Here is a 15,806-nt window from a genome sequence, read left to right on the forward strand (position 1 = left end):
TTGTGGCCAAAATATTGATAACGCTATATCCATGAAGGTAATTATGTATAGATGTACTCTTAACTTCACATCCACATGCCCTTAAGATATATACATCTTGCAGAGGTACATAAAAGTGGATTTAAGAAGAGTAGTTCTATACTTACTATGTATACGTGCCTTCACCATATTGTCATGGTAAAAATCTATAAATACTTTATTCAGTTACATTTGACCATAAAAGCAACAAATAAAACAACAACATATAATTTTAAGACACAGTTAACAAACAACATAACAGTATTCATTAAAATATATCACAAATTTAAAAAGAACATTTCATCATCTCCAATTCGTTACTGTTTGCAGCCAAACAAATCTATAATTAACACTTGTATCTCATTCTAATGGCCAACACACTCCTTATAAAGCTAACAATGGCCATACCAATTTCTATTGTTTCTATCCTTTGAAGGAAAGCAAATGCACACCTGTAGTGTCTTATTTGCTATCCGCAGACATGTTAATAAAAACCTCCTACGGGTATCAAACAAAGGACAAAAAAGATGAAAGTGCACGGAGGTGTGCAATTATCACAAGGACAATTTGCTAGCGCTTTAAACCAAGTTACCGAGATGAGAAAAGCACATACAAATGTACTGTATTCAACCAGAATCTGGTTAAATAATACCTATGCTGAGGTTTCTAAAAAATACAACATATGCCTCAACATCATTAGACGACCTAGATCTATATAATCCCCCACTGTCTGCATATTCACCACCTTTGCCAGTCTCTGGTCTTGCAGATGCTCCCTAAAGAGTGTTTTTTTACCCTTATTGTCATAATCAATATTCTAGCCAAAATATCTTGGCAGCTCAATGATAAAATGTTACCGGAAAGAAATGTACAAGACATTGAAAACAGAGCTTGGTGAGAACATCTGCATTGGAGAAACATTTACAGTAATTGTGGAAATTCCTGTGTGACAATGAAGAACAGGAACTCTGATGAATCAGCGCGTAGGTTAACTGAGCCACAGCCAGCAAAAAGCACCAGTCATCACCAACAAGACTTCTGTGATTCCAGGATCCAGGCCAGTGCATGCAGACAAAGCTAATCTGTTTGACTACGCTGTTCGTTCAAATCATCGACTTCACAGGTCCATAGTCAACACAGTGGAAGTTTATATGGAGAAGTTTTACTAAAGTTGATTATGACAAATTCAAAATAGGACGGCCAAGGTCAGTCTGGCCAATAGGGCAGTCAGGCAGTGCCGATGGACTAGTTGAACAGGTCAGGGTGTGGACTTGTTTTGGCTATTTGTGGCCTGTTCTATGGTGTGCTAGGCAGGTTTTTAATGTTGATTTCCCTGATATTAAAACAAACATCGATTGCAGCAAGCTCAAATTCATGCAGCCTTTCATTCCTTTAAAAATAGTTATACTGTGTGTCTTTACAAGTTTAAAACTGCCCCGATTTGCAAATGTGGGCCCTTCTTTTAGATTTCTAATTAACTAAATGGGGGCACTGTTATTTGGGGCCTGGGACTATTTTCTGTCCCAGTCCGACCCTGACCACGGCCAGTCTCCTTCAATGACATATAGGACTGGAGGCATCATCTTCCTCTAGAACACTGCCTTCTTTATGGGAAAAAGCTATCTTAGATTTTAGAGGCCTTGGTATTTGTGGGATAATATAATTTTAGTTTTTGAGGAAACCCACCAACACCACTATAAAGTTTACAAGTTTGTTTATAGGTTTAAAGGATTTTGAAGAGGTTGGGTATTAATGGTGGAAAAGTGAGATGTGGAACAGCATTGTGCCCGATGAATATACTGAATATATTTCTGAATAATACGTGCCCATTAAAGCTGACTGCTGAACAATGTATATCCCCATTGAGTTATACTGAAGCAGAGGCAATTTTAGACATGAGACACCTAAAATCAAGCCATTTTTGCCTTAAAAAGCCGTGAGTCTTTTGCCTGAATCAGATCTCTTGATGTGTGTGTATGGGGTAAGAAATTATCAGGATGTTTCTAGGACGTGAAAGCCAGCTTGGAACTGACATCAAAGATTATATTGTCTAGAACTATACGTGCTGTGATCCAACACCAGTTGCATATTGGAGCTATGCAGGTGAATCATATGTACTCGAGGTCCAACAGCTGGGCACTGTGGACCCGATAGTGGAGTCTATTTGCAGGTGTGGTATTTACCTTATTGTTTATTAACTTTTCATAACTCCACATATACCTATAGCCTAAGGTAAGCATGGGTGGAGTCAAGAAGGAAGTATTACAATATTATATAGATATTTTTGACATTGATATAGTGGCATACATCCACAGGTAAGTACTAAGGGTTAAGGGAACTGTTAATAGAAAGGGTAAAGTGATGGTAAGAGGAGGCTTAATGTTAAATAAGCAAAGGCAAATGAGTTAAGTTAGAGTAAGGAGGGGAAAGGGACACACAGAGCATGGTTGGGGGGGGGGCGGAGGCACAAGGGGCCACCAACCTCGTAATTAAAAAAAGGGATTTCTCAGATTTAACAATTAGATTTTAGATCTTAAAACAGATATGTTTGGAAAAAAACTTAAACAACAATATAAAACATGTTCTTCACCACTCCGAAAATAAGTGATTATGCAGCCCAAAATAAACAAATACAGCCCTGAAATAAACATTGCATAAACATTAAAATAAAGTTCCACAATAAGGCGATGGTGTGCAATACAAAGATAGATTACCTAGAAAATGGCAAAATAGAACAAGAATGTGAATGTTGTGTTTGAATACAAACATTGCCTCACATGTGTAAGCATGATTACTGCAAATGCAATTCAGAAGCTAGGGGAGGAGGGGCAGGCCTGACCGGTGTTCTAGACGCACCCTCCAATCTGTTTCACAATCATTATTGACTACAGGTATAATGCAATGTTTTATTTAAGCACAGCACATTTTTCCAGGTTCTTTGTTGCCTGTTTTCTAAATAAACTTGCCCCATGTTGAACAAATTCGTGCTTCATGTGCAGTGCTGTTTTCATTGCGTATGTAATAATTAGCAGAAGTGATATCATCATATTGAAGCAACAATTCTCTAGTATTTATAACGCATCGATGAAGGCAAATGTGCTTAATAATGGTATTATCAACTGTGCACACTGAGGCCCGGATTATGAGGACATTACCCAATTTGGCCAGTATCGTTCTACCAAAAAGGGCAACTGGGGGTTGTACCCCAAGATGGTAAGACATCCTCTAAGCAGCTGGGAAGCAGCAGTGAGAGGGCAATGAGGAATCAGGCAAGGTTGGGGGCAGGTTCAAGCTTGTCCAGGGGAAGCACTGTCTGCTCCGTCCATGCTGCTAAAGAGGTTGGGAGGGAACAGGGCTCCTACCTGTAGCAGCCTGAAACTGCATCTTGCAAAACACAAAAAAAACACCCTTTTAACAGACTTCGTTGTGTGCAGGCCTACAATTAATAGTTCAAGAGTTTTCAGACTTGATAATTGCAGGCCAAGAGATGCTTAGAATTCTGGGTCCCCAACCTTCCCTCTAGTAACTGCCTGACATATGGTGATGTGAAAGTCGGGTGCAGAAGAAGAGGACGTCTGATACGAGGAGGTACAACACCTGTGGAAACGCCTGATTTCCCCCCAATGGGCCACTATACCAACACATTTCAAATAAGAGGTGATCAATGATGATCTCCCCCCATGACCTTACACATCCCTCACACACATAATACCTAACACCACTGCCCAAGTGTTGTAAAATGGACCTCTGTAAAGTGTCACCCCAAACCTTTTGCCTTCCTCCTCCTCCTCCTGTTTTTCTGACCTCGTTTTTGTTGGCTTATGACTCTGGGCACTTCACCACTGCTAACCAGTGCTAAAGTGCATGTGCTCTCTCCCTAAATCATGGTAACACTGGCTCATACACAATATTTAATTTACTTATAAGTCCCTAGTAAAGAGCACTACATGTGTCCAGGGCCTGTAAATTAAATGCTACTAGTGAGTCTGTACCACCCACACAAGTAGCCCCTTAACCATGTCTCAGGCCTGCTGTTGCAATTTACCACCAATTTGACTTGGTATTTAAAACTACTTGCCAAGCCTTAAACTCCCCTTTTATTACATATACATCACCCCAAGGTATGCCCTATGTTGTCCATGAAGTAGGGTGCTATGTAAGTAAAAGGCAAGAAATGCCCTTGTAAGTTTTATATGTCTTGGAAGGGAAAAACTCCCAAAGTCGTTTTTCACTATTATGAAGCCTGCACCTCTCATAGGCCAGCATTGGAGATTCCCTCATATACCTTTAAGTGCTAATTTCTGATCTGAAAAGAGTGGTATTGTCATGTTTGGTATGGTTGGAGTGGTAGTGAGAAATCCTGCTTACTGGTGAATGTGGATTCAACATTACTATTTTATAAATGCTACTTTTGGAAAGTAGGTATTTCTCTGCACTTACTGCTCTCTGCCTTACAGCCTGTCTCCAATCCACGTCTGGTCTGTGCTGGTTGAAAGCTGCCCTTGTGTGTTCCACCCAGACAGCCATAAACACATAACCCTCCGCTGCATCACCAACCATCTGCATACTGATGGGTCTTCCTGGGCTGCAAGGGTGGAGGGTCTCTCAATTAGACTTCAAAGGGTAGTGGCCTGACCCCTCACAAAAGACTGATAACCCCCACAGGTCTCCTGGCAGGCAGGACTGGGTTGAAAGGGGACTGGTCCACTTCAAAACCACACTTTGAAATTTCCTCCACTTCAAAGGCACCTGGACTGCTTTTCTAGAAGGACTGCTCTCCTGCTTGTTGCCCTGCTGCTCCCTGACTCTACTGGAAGGGCTTGCCTTCGCCCACGAGTGATCTCCAAGGGTTTGAAATGAGCTTGCCTCCTGTTAAGAAATCTCAGGGCCATTAAAGACTTCACCAGGGGGATAGAATCCACTGCGCCGGAAAACCAATGCAACACCTTCACAAATCAATACATCGCCTGTAGAATTGACATAGCGCCTGTCTTGCGGCTGAAAAATAAACGCAGCGCCTCCTGAATCGACACAGCACCTGTTTCATCGTCGCAGCGCATTTTGGATTTTTCACACATCATATCTGGGTGTCAAAATATCCCCGCACCACAGTAAGAAGCACATCGGGAAGTCGCCGCATCACCTTGCTGCGAAGATACAATTGACGGAGAACCTCCACCGTGCCAGAAAAAGCAACACATCACTTTATGATGAATCACCTTTTCTGCGCCCCTCTGTGTTATTATTTTTTAAGCATCCTAGGTACTGTGTGCTAAAAACAAACATCCATTGATTCCTATGGATTAAGACTTACCTAAACTTCTAAAAAGTGATATCTTGTCTTGTGCATATTAGAGTCTTCTAAACTGGTATGGAGTACTTTTTGTGGTGTTTTCACTGTGTTAATTATGAGTTATTGTACAAACACTCTACACACTGCCTTCTATGTTAAGCCTACCTGCTCTTTGTCAACCTACCGGAGGGTGAGCACAGGATAATTTAAGTTGTGTTGTGACTTACCCTGACTAAGATTGTGGTCCCTACTTGGACAAGATGCATGCCTATGTCAACTAGTGACCCAATTTTTAACAGAGAGGTTCCAGCATCAGTGCCCCCTCGCAACCACCTTAAGTTCACCCTTGTGTATGAGCTGCTACCTAAACTGCCTACCTGCCCGAACAAGCCGCAATACCATCACTCCCCTACACTCATGCCTACTCACACCTTACTCTTTTACTCTCTGTTTCCCCTATTGTACTGATAAGGCACTAAGTCATCACCACAACCCAGCATATACCAGAGACACTAAATAACTCTTAATTACTACTGTCTGTATACTCTGATTGCTGGAATTCACTGGAGCTATGAGTACAACTTGGCCTTGCTGTCTTTCTCAAATGTTATTATGCATGATTGTTACCTGCATTCTAAAATCTAATACAAATATTTCATTAAAAAAAAAAGATGCTTAGAATTCTGGGTGGGGGATTCGAACCAGAAGTATCGCTAAGGGTGAAATTCTGTGACTCATACTTAGAGCCTGAATGCTGAAAGCTAACCTTAGATGTGTTGGCATAAAAACAAATAAAACATGGCCTGTATATAGAAAAAAAGATAAATGAGTCAACAAATAATGTGTTTTTCCAGCATAGGAGGTGCAAACATTTATTAAATCAATGTGACATTTATTTATAGGTGATGCCGTGCATAGTGCTTAATAGTGTGTCAATCAAAGATTTCACTATCTTTAAGGAAACATAAAGGCTAAATAAAATTTTCTTTAACCAGCTGGGACTGTCTGTAAATCCTACTAGGGCATCAGAGAGGTGGCAGCCAGTGCTTAATTTGTATATAAAAAAAAAAAATTAAGGCCCTTATTTCAACCTCGGCGGTCTTTTTGCAAGACCGCAGAGGTACCGCTGTGCTGAAGACCGCCAGTGCAGGCGGTTTTCCGCGCAGCAAATCATGACTGCTGGCAGCCCTCCGTCCTTTTTCGGACGGAGAGCCGCCAGGAGCCATATTGGCGGTCAGCAGGGAAGTGGAGGCTGCTCCACCTCCACCGCCACGTCATCAGAGTACCGCCCACCGAATCCCAACACCAGGATTCGGTGTGGTGGTGTTCTGGTGACGGGGAGCTGGTGGCGGAGCAGCCCCCATGGATCCCATCCCCTCCCGGGGATCACCAGACAAGGTAAGGTGATCGCCCGTTAGGGGAGAGGGTTGGGGGGGTGTTGTGTGCGTGCATGGGGGTGTGCATGTGAGTATGTAGAGGTGATGTGTGAGTGCGTGTATGCATGCGGGGGTGTGGTGTGTGTCTGGAAAATATGTGCGGGTCGGTCTGTTTGCATGTCTGTTTGTATGTGTGCAGGTATGTGTTGTAGTGTATGTGTGTGTGTAGGGGTGTGTGGATGTTGATGTTGGGGGTGGGAAGGGGGTCCTGCCACCTTTGGGAGGGTGGTAGGGGGGTCAGGGGTGTGGGGGAGAGGACTAGGGGGTGGTTGAGACCACTATCAGTGCCAGGGAAAGGATTCCCTGGCACTGATAGTGCCTACCGCCATGGATTTCGTGGCAGTTCCAAACCACCCGAAATCCATGGCGGTATGCAGGGTCCTGATACCGCCGGCGGTCTGGTGATGGCCGCCGGGCTGGAGACCGAAGTCTCCAGCCCAGCAGTCGTCACCGCCCTGGCGGTCGGAGTGGAGAAGTGGCTGATGACCATGGCGGTAACCGCCATGGTCCTAATTCCATTTTTATTTTCCGCCAGCGCGTTGGCGTTATTACCGCCACTTCTCCCCCGCCCGGCAGGGTCGTAATGAGGGCCTAAGTGCCAGGGCCCAAGGTATTTTACGGAGGTCCACTGTGCAGCTGACAATAACTACATGGCACTTTAAAATGTAGGTTTAAGTCTGAGTTTTATAATTTTTTAGATATATTAAACAGATAAATGCTCCAGAAATTAACTTGGCTTAAGAATATACACTCAGTGCCATCATATGGTGGATCCTCAAAAAGCAATGCCAGGGTTTACAAATAAGTGCTGGTACCAAGCACTGGCAAACACTTGCACAAATTTAACAATGGTGGAAATGCACCCTCCATAGTGCATCTGTGCTGTTACTGCTAGCAGCCATTATTATTGTTCTGATAAAGAATCAATCTTCTAGCTGAACAGATACTTCATTCATTGCAAATCTGGAGAGCTTGGAAGTACTTTGGAGATGGCGTAACCAAAAGAGGACGATGATGTCAAGGACTGCACATGGCAAGCCACAAAAATAGGCACATCTCACAGGATTCCCAGACGGAGAGGCCAAAAAGCACAAAAACAACGAGCATCTCAAAACGTTAGGTAGATTTATAGACCATTTAATCTGGCCGAAAAATAGCAGCAAGGTGGCAGAGCCAATAGGTACATTAAATATTGGAGTTTCAGGAAGTGTGTACATTTCTGAACTCCCCCAGCTTAGAAAAAGAGTGGTATCACTGCAAACTAAACTCAAGATCAGAGAAAGATAAAATCGTAGTGAGTGGGAGAGTGGCACAAAAAGTAAAAATGTTGAAGGACACAGCTCAGCAGAAGAGGGAACAGCAGCAGTGAAAATGAGAGACAATGAGGAATTAGTGTTACTAGAGAAGGAATAGAGTATGGAAGGGAACAGATGGGATGGCAGGGAACGTGGTTAAATCCAATGCATAGAATACAGCAGTGTTTTCATACCTTTAAATGGAGAGTTCCATTTTATATATATTGCTACATTAATGATCAGAAGTTCTTATATTACATTTTTAGGCATCAGCCACAGACAGCTCTAGCTGTCTGTAAGCAGGTCTATTTGTTTGAATACATATACCTTGAGTGCGCTGTGTGTCAGCCCCTTGCTTATTACTGGATAGCTTTGTAGTCTATCTCACCTCCTTGCTCTTGATTCACATGTTTGCCTCCTAATTCTTGTGTTTGTTCTGCACAGGAGCATTTTAGTCTTCCAGTGTTTTGATTAGATAATGTCTTGATGCTTCAGTGTTGATGGCAGAACTTTCTTGCAGCGCATTGGATGGTCAATTTTTAATTCCTCTCTCCCTGCTCCCCCACCTCCCCTTTTTAACAAATCCCATTCTAAGAAGGATGCAGTGGATGTGCTTTCATTCACCAGGGCTATCTCTTAATGGAATATATTAAATTAAACACAATGCAAAAGGTCCTTAAATGTGGTTGGCGAACCATTCACATTCATCCCACAGCCTCCACAGTGCTTTGGACATGAAAGATTTGTCCACTTGGGGGTCTCTAGTACTTGCAATGGAGGCTTCTCCAATTTAAATACTTATGAAGTCTATGCAGAATCACTTCCTCAATAGCACCAGCCCCGGTCCCAGCCCCCTGCCCTCAATCAATGATGTGAGCGTGCCATAAGGTGCAATAATGTCATAGGTCCAGCGATGAGTACACCCAGGAGCAGGTAAGATGAGCGCCACACATCCAGTGGCATTTCTCTCCCCAGTGGCAGTCCAGAACCAAATGATTCCTGCTCACAGATCGCTGTCACGCTGTGATCCATGAGTACGAATAACCCACCATAAGGAAAGCTTTTATTTGGGGGGCGGGGGACGCCCTCCCTCTGAGGCATAAACTATATTTAAGTAATTTCCGTTTCTGAGGGGAAAATTGGCAGCAATTTTGTATTTTTGCTGCACTTGCCCCAGGGGCTTTTGCCGACCCCCTAAAGAAACCCTAACAAGAGGGGCACAATTGGGAACGCGAGGGACTCCACTTTCCAATGGCGCCCCTGGCCATGCATTCCTGCCCGGGGATCGAGGCAAAGGGCCATGATTGCTGACCAGGAATTCAACTACACACCAGCAAAGTTCTTTTTTTGTGGGGTGCCCTTTCTGGCATTGGAACTTATGTACCTTCCAGGGGCACATATTATTTGTATTTATCCCACTACTGCATACAGCCTGGGCAATGAGTCAGCCCACTTCATCCATTGTTATTTGCTGTGTCATTGACATTTGCATTAGTGCCACTTCAGCATCCAGCATGAGGCAATGGGTCAGACAAATTTAGCCATTGCCTATGTTCACTATGAGTGACGGCATTCTGCCCTTTGACATGTAACATATCCTCACACAAAGTAGTTTCCTTCTTCACTAGGGGGTACAATAGCATAATGTGCTTTTTGAGGCCTAACAAATATTATTACTTCTACCCAATGTTTTTTTTAGATTGACGAGGGTCGAGTTACCCAAACAATAACTTTTTTTTTTTAATATGGATTTTTATATGTGGTTCGCTAACAAAGGGGGCATAATTAATTTTCAGCATATCCCTTCCCTGAAAATTGAATTGCATTTTAGTTTCCCTTATTTTGTGTAGCAAGTTGCCAAGTATTTTCTTTTATAATCTCTTTCAGATTTTGTTCTGGTTCTTTGATGTTGTGACGTCCTATAAGCTGAGAGCTTTTTCTTGTTTCTAGAGGTGATTGTTTTTCTTGCCTCTTTTACATTTGCAGTACACTCTCAGTTGCACAGTATTGTACTGCACTTTCAGCTTGTATCACAAACAAAAATTCTCAGTGCACTATAATTTCTCAAGTAACTGCATCCTCCTCAGCACACAGTATTTGAAGAAGAGTTTTAGATTCTTAACTGCAATGGCATCTAACTGAATGACAGCTACGCAGTCATCATCTCAAATAATGGAGGATAGCTCTGAGGCAGGTTCTGATACTAAGGGCCTGATTACGACCTTGGCAGAGGGGATTACTGTCCCAAACTGACGGCTATCCCGTCCGCCATGTTACAAGTTCTATAGGATATAACAGAACTCGTAATATGGCGGGCGTGACGTCCGTCACATTTGGGATGGAGTAATCCCCTCCGCCAAGATCATAATCCAGCCCTAAAACTGCATCTGAGGGACAGAATCAAGGATGAGAATCTGGAAGTGATTATTCAGTTGGTGGAGGTCCAACCGATGTTGACTTGTCTTTCAGGACTGAAGAACATGGCCATTGACATTATGCTGTCCCTTTGCAAACACAATTGGTGCAGCTGGGAGCTGGTAGCAGTGTAAACCAATCAAAAGTATAGGCCTGTAAGGCATGAACACTGAGAGAATGCTCACTTGTCAGCTTGCTCCACGATTCAGCTACAAATCCCCCCATTTACTGTAGATGATGGATATAAAGTCAATACTAAAAATTGTTTTGTCTATTGACTACTTCCATCTTTTTGTGGATACTGTGTTCCTTGAGGAAACTGTGAATCAAATAAACTGATGCGCTGAACAGTTTCGGAGGGAGCATGGAAGTAATTTGGTGCCTTATTCTATGACCCACCTGCAGATTCCCAATTCATGGGGATAGCTCATGGGAATAGTACACACATCAATCATACAGTTTAATGAATCTAGTTGTATGGTTAGGCCAACACCAAGCTTTCTAGCAGTCAGGATCAGAAATTGTTTTGGATTCTGCAGCACATGCTCAATTTCGATGATAATTCTGCAGAATTATCAAGGTACCCTACAGACCATGACAGGTTGTTCAAAATTAAGCGCGTCATTGAACATTTGCCAAGCATTTACAAAGGGCAATATACCAAACAAAAGAGCTCATTACCGCATCAAGCTGTATATGCTGTGCAAGAGCTTCACTGGTCATGTATGCAGCCTGACATTATATACTGGGAAATCCTCCCGTATAAACAATTACAAAAAACAACAACCCCTAGGTGCAATAATTTCCCACCATGCACAACTCATCCACATACACACGCCATTCCGTATTAAAGGAGATTGAATCTTATAGGAGTTTCTGCAGGGTGAAAGGCTGTGGAATTGAAGCAGAGGTGATATTTTTTGGGACATCTATTGAAGTAGCAAGAAATCTATGGATTAAGAAAATGAATGGGCACTATATGAGTGAAGATTGATGGACTCAGTAATGGTTATGGATGAAGAAGGATACTGTAACTAATGTGGGTTTAGATGGGCTCCCCTATCTATCAGTCCTGATGAAGACTGGAGCGGATATTTGACCCAAGAGCGTGAGGTGGTCGAAACGACGACGATATTACTCATGCCGGGATTGGTTGGATTTCTGGAGAGAATTGGAAATTGGAGGATATAATTCTACCTTGTAGAAATGATATGTTGATTTAATGTGGCTTAAGGATTAACCAACAGGCTGTATTTTCTTTACTATAAAACACAAGCACTTTATATCTTTTGCACTGGTTTCTTTTCTATTTTTTGTGATATGATGGGGGGAGTTAAAAATTGTGTATAAAGGAAAATATTTATTTGGTATTTGTAATAAATTGTTTTTGAGATAAATGTAGGGTAATGGTGTGCGTATATGGATGAGTTGTGCATGGTGGGAAATTATTGTACCTAGGAGTTGTTGTTTTTTGTAATTAAGCTATACCCAAACCCCTTTGGGGCTTATAGGGTTACCCTCTGTGGTTGGTAAATATCCAGTATAAACAAAGCAGGATGCACGATAATCCTCCACGTCAAGGATTAGGGAGAAGATTGCATGGGAGCTATCAAAATAACTCCTCCATAGAGGTTATATCCTTAATGTGGACAACTTCTACATAGGATCCTAGATGTTGAGCAAGGTGTACTATGCTGTCACTGTGGCTTATGGTACAATTTGAAATCAGCAGAAAGTGTTCCCTGAGGAGCCTGTCTATAAGAAGCGCAAAAAAGGCCAGAGAAAAACACTGCTCTGTGAAACTATCAGATAGGAGGCGAATATATGTTCTCACAGCAGTGAGATGAAAACACTTCTCCAGTAATAGTTTGGGTCATTTGGCAGAGTTTCAGCTGTACACTTATTTGGAAAGCGTACATGGTTGAAGTGTATCCTGATTCATTTAACAACATACAGTGCATATGTTGTCAATTGTCATACTACCACAGGAGGACTGATGTCCTTCAGTGACTTTCAGTTGTCTATTAATCCTATAGAAGCATTAGGCTCTAATTTATCTCTTGTAGAGGAAGTTAGAAAGGTTGCAAGAGCAATGCTTTGCCAAACACATGTGTTTAATAGAGAAAAAGAGTAACCTATATTCATGGTGTACAGTTTGCACTCAGCAAGGAAAGATGCAGAAGAGTTGTTATTACTGTGCCCAATGCCTATCTCAGACAGGCCTATGTCTTCGAATGAGCTTAACTTTATAACACAGTTGTCAAGTAGTGGGAAACTGGATGACGTGGAGAAGACAGGTTAATATGTGTATGTATCTTTAAATGCCTTTACACTGATACATTCCTTTCATGGCCCATTACTTGACTAGCTGTGCAGCCATTCAAATTGTTCCGTCTAATCTGGCAAATCTTTCTAATAGTTCTTAATCAAAGAAGTGCCATATTCCAAGACTTGTTTTCTTATAAATTAAAATTGAGCCAATGTAACGTTATTAAATCCATTATATAGGTACAAAAATATTATTGACTTCATACATGGGTCATACTTTTGTGGTCCACTTGCTACCTTCATTGTCTGTCAAAAAGTGGCAGATTTTTTTCCACCATGTTACCCATCCATTAAAGCCAACAGTGAGCGGAATATCTGCCTCATTATGACCGAGTACCCTGTCCACCAAACCCTATGTTCCTTATTTTTCTGTAAGTGCTCTTTGGGGAGTTTAAGAGGGTCTGTCCCAGCAGGTTTATCCTAGTTTTCAAAAGCTGTAAGGCTCCCACTGCCCTAGAGATTGGTCAAAAAATACCCTAGGACACCCCCAACTTACTACCACACAGTGAAAGTAGTTGCATGTAGGGCACTGAGCGCACTAAAGGCGCATTAAAGACAGCTGTTCCTGAGCCTAGCAAACTGTCCTGGGCAGCGGGAGGGAGGTTAGTAAAGTTCTCCTGGCATCTAGACAGTATAAGTCAGGTCTCTGAGTGAGACGGAGACATGAAGAGATAGTCCAAGCTTAGCCTAACTTTTTTCGTATGGATGGCTAGTAGGTAGAAGGCAGATGGTCAGAAATGATTTTGCTACATTTTGGCTGTTTTCTCGAATTCCGTCCAGGGGAATCCACAAATCCTGGGTGATTTACCTTCTCCAACATGTGGGGGAAAAAGTAAACAAATTTGGCCAAGATGCATTTTGATTAAAACAAAATTATGAAGACTTAAGCATTATGTGGCCAGAACATCAATCAAAGGGGTCAGCGTCATGGACGTCGGTTATGGGTCGCAGCTGTGACCCCTGGCTTACCCTTTGCTACCCCTGGCACTGCCTTTGCGACCCATGACCTCAGATGTGGCAAATTCAGTGCCAGGAACACAGTGGTAGCTCGCCCCTATTGGGGCTCCACTCTCTTTGTATTTTGACAATTTTTTATTACACTAAAAGTAAATAATATTCTATTATTCACTATTAGTGTAGTAAAGATGGGGTACAGTAATATGCCCTGCCATTGCAGCTGAGGTAAGTAAACATGCTTTAAAATGTTTGTTGTGTTCATGCTTGTGGGTGAGGATGTGTTTATGTGAGAGTGTGAATGTGTGTGTATGAGTAAGTGTGTGTGAGAGAGTGGAAGTGGGGGTCAAAGAGCATGTGATGTCACTTCTGCTACCCCTGGCATTTCGGTGAACTGACGTCCATGGTCGGCGCTGGGAGGGAGAAATGCCACATCAGCTAAGGGGTTAAAGGATAGCTGCCATCTTTGAACATCAATAATGAATACTCAACAAAATGCATTCCAAGATCACTGCTGTAGATGCATGCAAATTCACAGCAGCAAAGTCAAAAAAGTCATTGGCTAGTAGGTTTTTTAGCCGAGACCTGTTGGCTTTGCCAATGCTTATTTTTCAGTTTACCAAAATATGCTTAATAGTCGCTATCTTAGTGCCTCCTGTCTCCCCGTATAAGACGGTTTTTTTCCTGTGACAAAAGGTTTAAAGTCAGAGAGAAAGAGTGACCTTACAATTGGGCAAGTATAAAATGGGTAAAGGTGTGGTACCACATTCTGATAATAGTGAAACTATTACAAAAATTCAATTTAGCAACTCAGGATCACTTCTGATGCTGGTACTGGCAGCGGTTCACGTACGTGGGATGGCCACCAATAGTGGTGTAAAGCACAGGGGATCCAGCAAGCCGTGCATCCGTGTGATATTTAATTCTGCACTGATTAGAAAAGGTTGTTTTGGAACGAGTGCCTCGAAGTAAGTAAGCCTTTAGAATGTTGGCATCACACATGCAGCTGCCACTCAGCCCAGGCTTTGCTATTTCAGGCCCAGAGCAGTTTATCAGCAAGCCTGGTTCCACAACATGGTGAGAGACATCACCGACCTGTTCTAACAGAGATGCTTGATCTGCATTCGAGATATTGCACTACCTTTTCCCATTTACATGAACATATTGGAATATCAGACTGCAGTGTGATGCACGATGGGTCACTGCACTGCCTGGTAGACTGACAGCCCTGTGCTCACAGTGTGATGAAAACACTGCATTGCAGGAAGTCTGGAGTTGTTTGTAACCAGATCAGCCACTCTCTGCACACAGAGTTTTTGTTTTGAGATCAGTGTGTCAGTTTGCTGGCAGTGAATGGGCAGTCTTCGTCCAGGGCACGTATTGTTTTGGAATAGCTGTGCTTCTTGGATCCTTCCCTATGGAAACACATCCGACTACATTTAATAGAATGTTAGATACACTGGAAACAGGGTATGGTATTTTTCCATTGAAAGCCTTGGTTTATTAGACAAAAATTACATTTGCACATTGAGGTCTGGAGTTAGTGATACTTTTTAATGTATCTGTTCATCTCTTCCTTGGATGCACTAATCAAGGCTGACCTTGTGGTCCAATAGCCAGACCTGCGAGTACACCATCAATAAACATGAAGCTGTCAAGGGTGAGCGATAGATACCCCGCAATCCATCACAGCCCACTGTGGATTACGGGATTACAGATGCCCTGTGCACTGCCACAAGATGCGGGTTTCACCTTCTACACCTTCTAGAAAGCACCAATGGCAGTCTATGGGTGCAGGTGATCGAGTGCTATGCTTCTTTTAGGGTTCACCTTGATGCTACTCATTTCAGATTCATTAAGAGCATATTTTTAAGTTTGGGAGTAACACCAAAACATCCAAGGTGTGGAGGAAATGAGGTGGATAAACACTAGCATCCATTCGTCCTTTACAAGAATGGCATAGTGCTGGGTCTTCCGTTGGCTCCCTGGCAGGTTTCACTTACACTGTATGCACATAATTTATTTTTTTGTTAATCCTGGCTCCCAATCTTAAATAGATTAGTTCTC

General features: G+C 42.5%; 1 protein-coding gene across 2 annotated transcripts in view; it reads right to left on the bottom strand.

The window, feature by feature from the left end:
• PRLR (prolactin receptor) overlaps positions 1-15,806 on the bottom strand; it is a 450,951-nt gene that overhangs the window by 336,369 nt on the left and 98,776 nt on the right. The window lies entirely within an intron of this gene.

This window comes from Pleurodeles waltl, chromosome 1_1, assembly GCF_031143425.1.
Source record: "Pleurodeles waltl isolate 20211129_DDA chromosome 1_1, aPleWal1.hap1.20221129, whole genome shotgun sequence".
Classification (NCBI taxonomy): Eukaryota; Metazoa; Chordata; class Amphibia; order Caudata; family Salamandridae; genus Pleurodeles; species Pleurodeles waltl.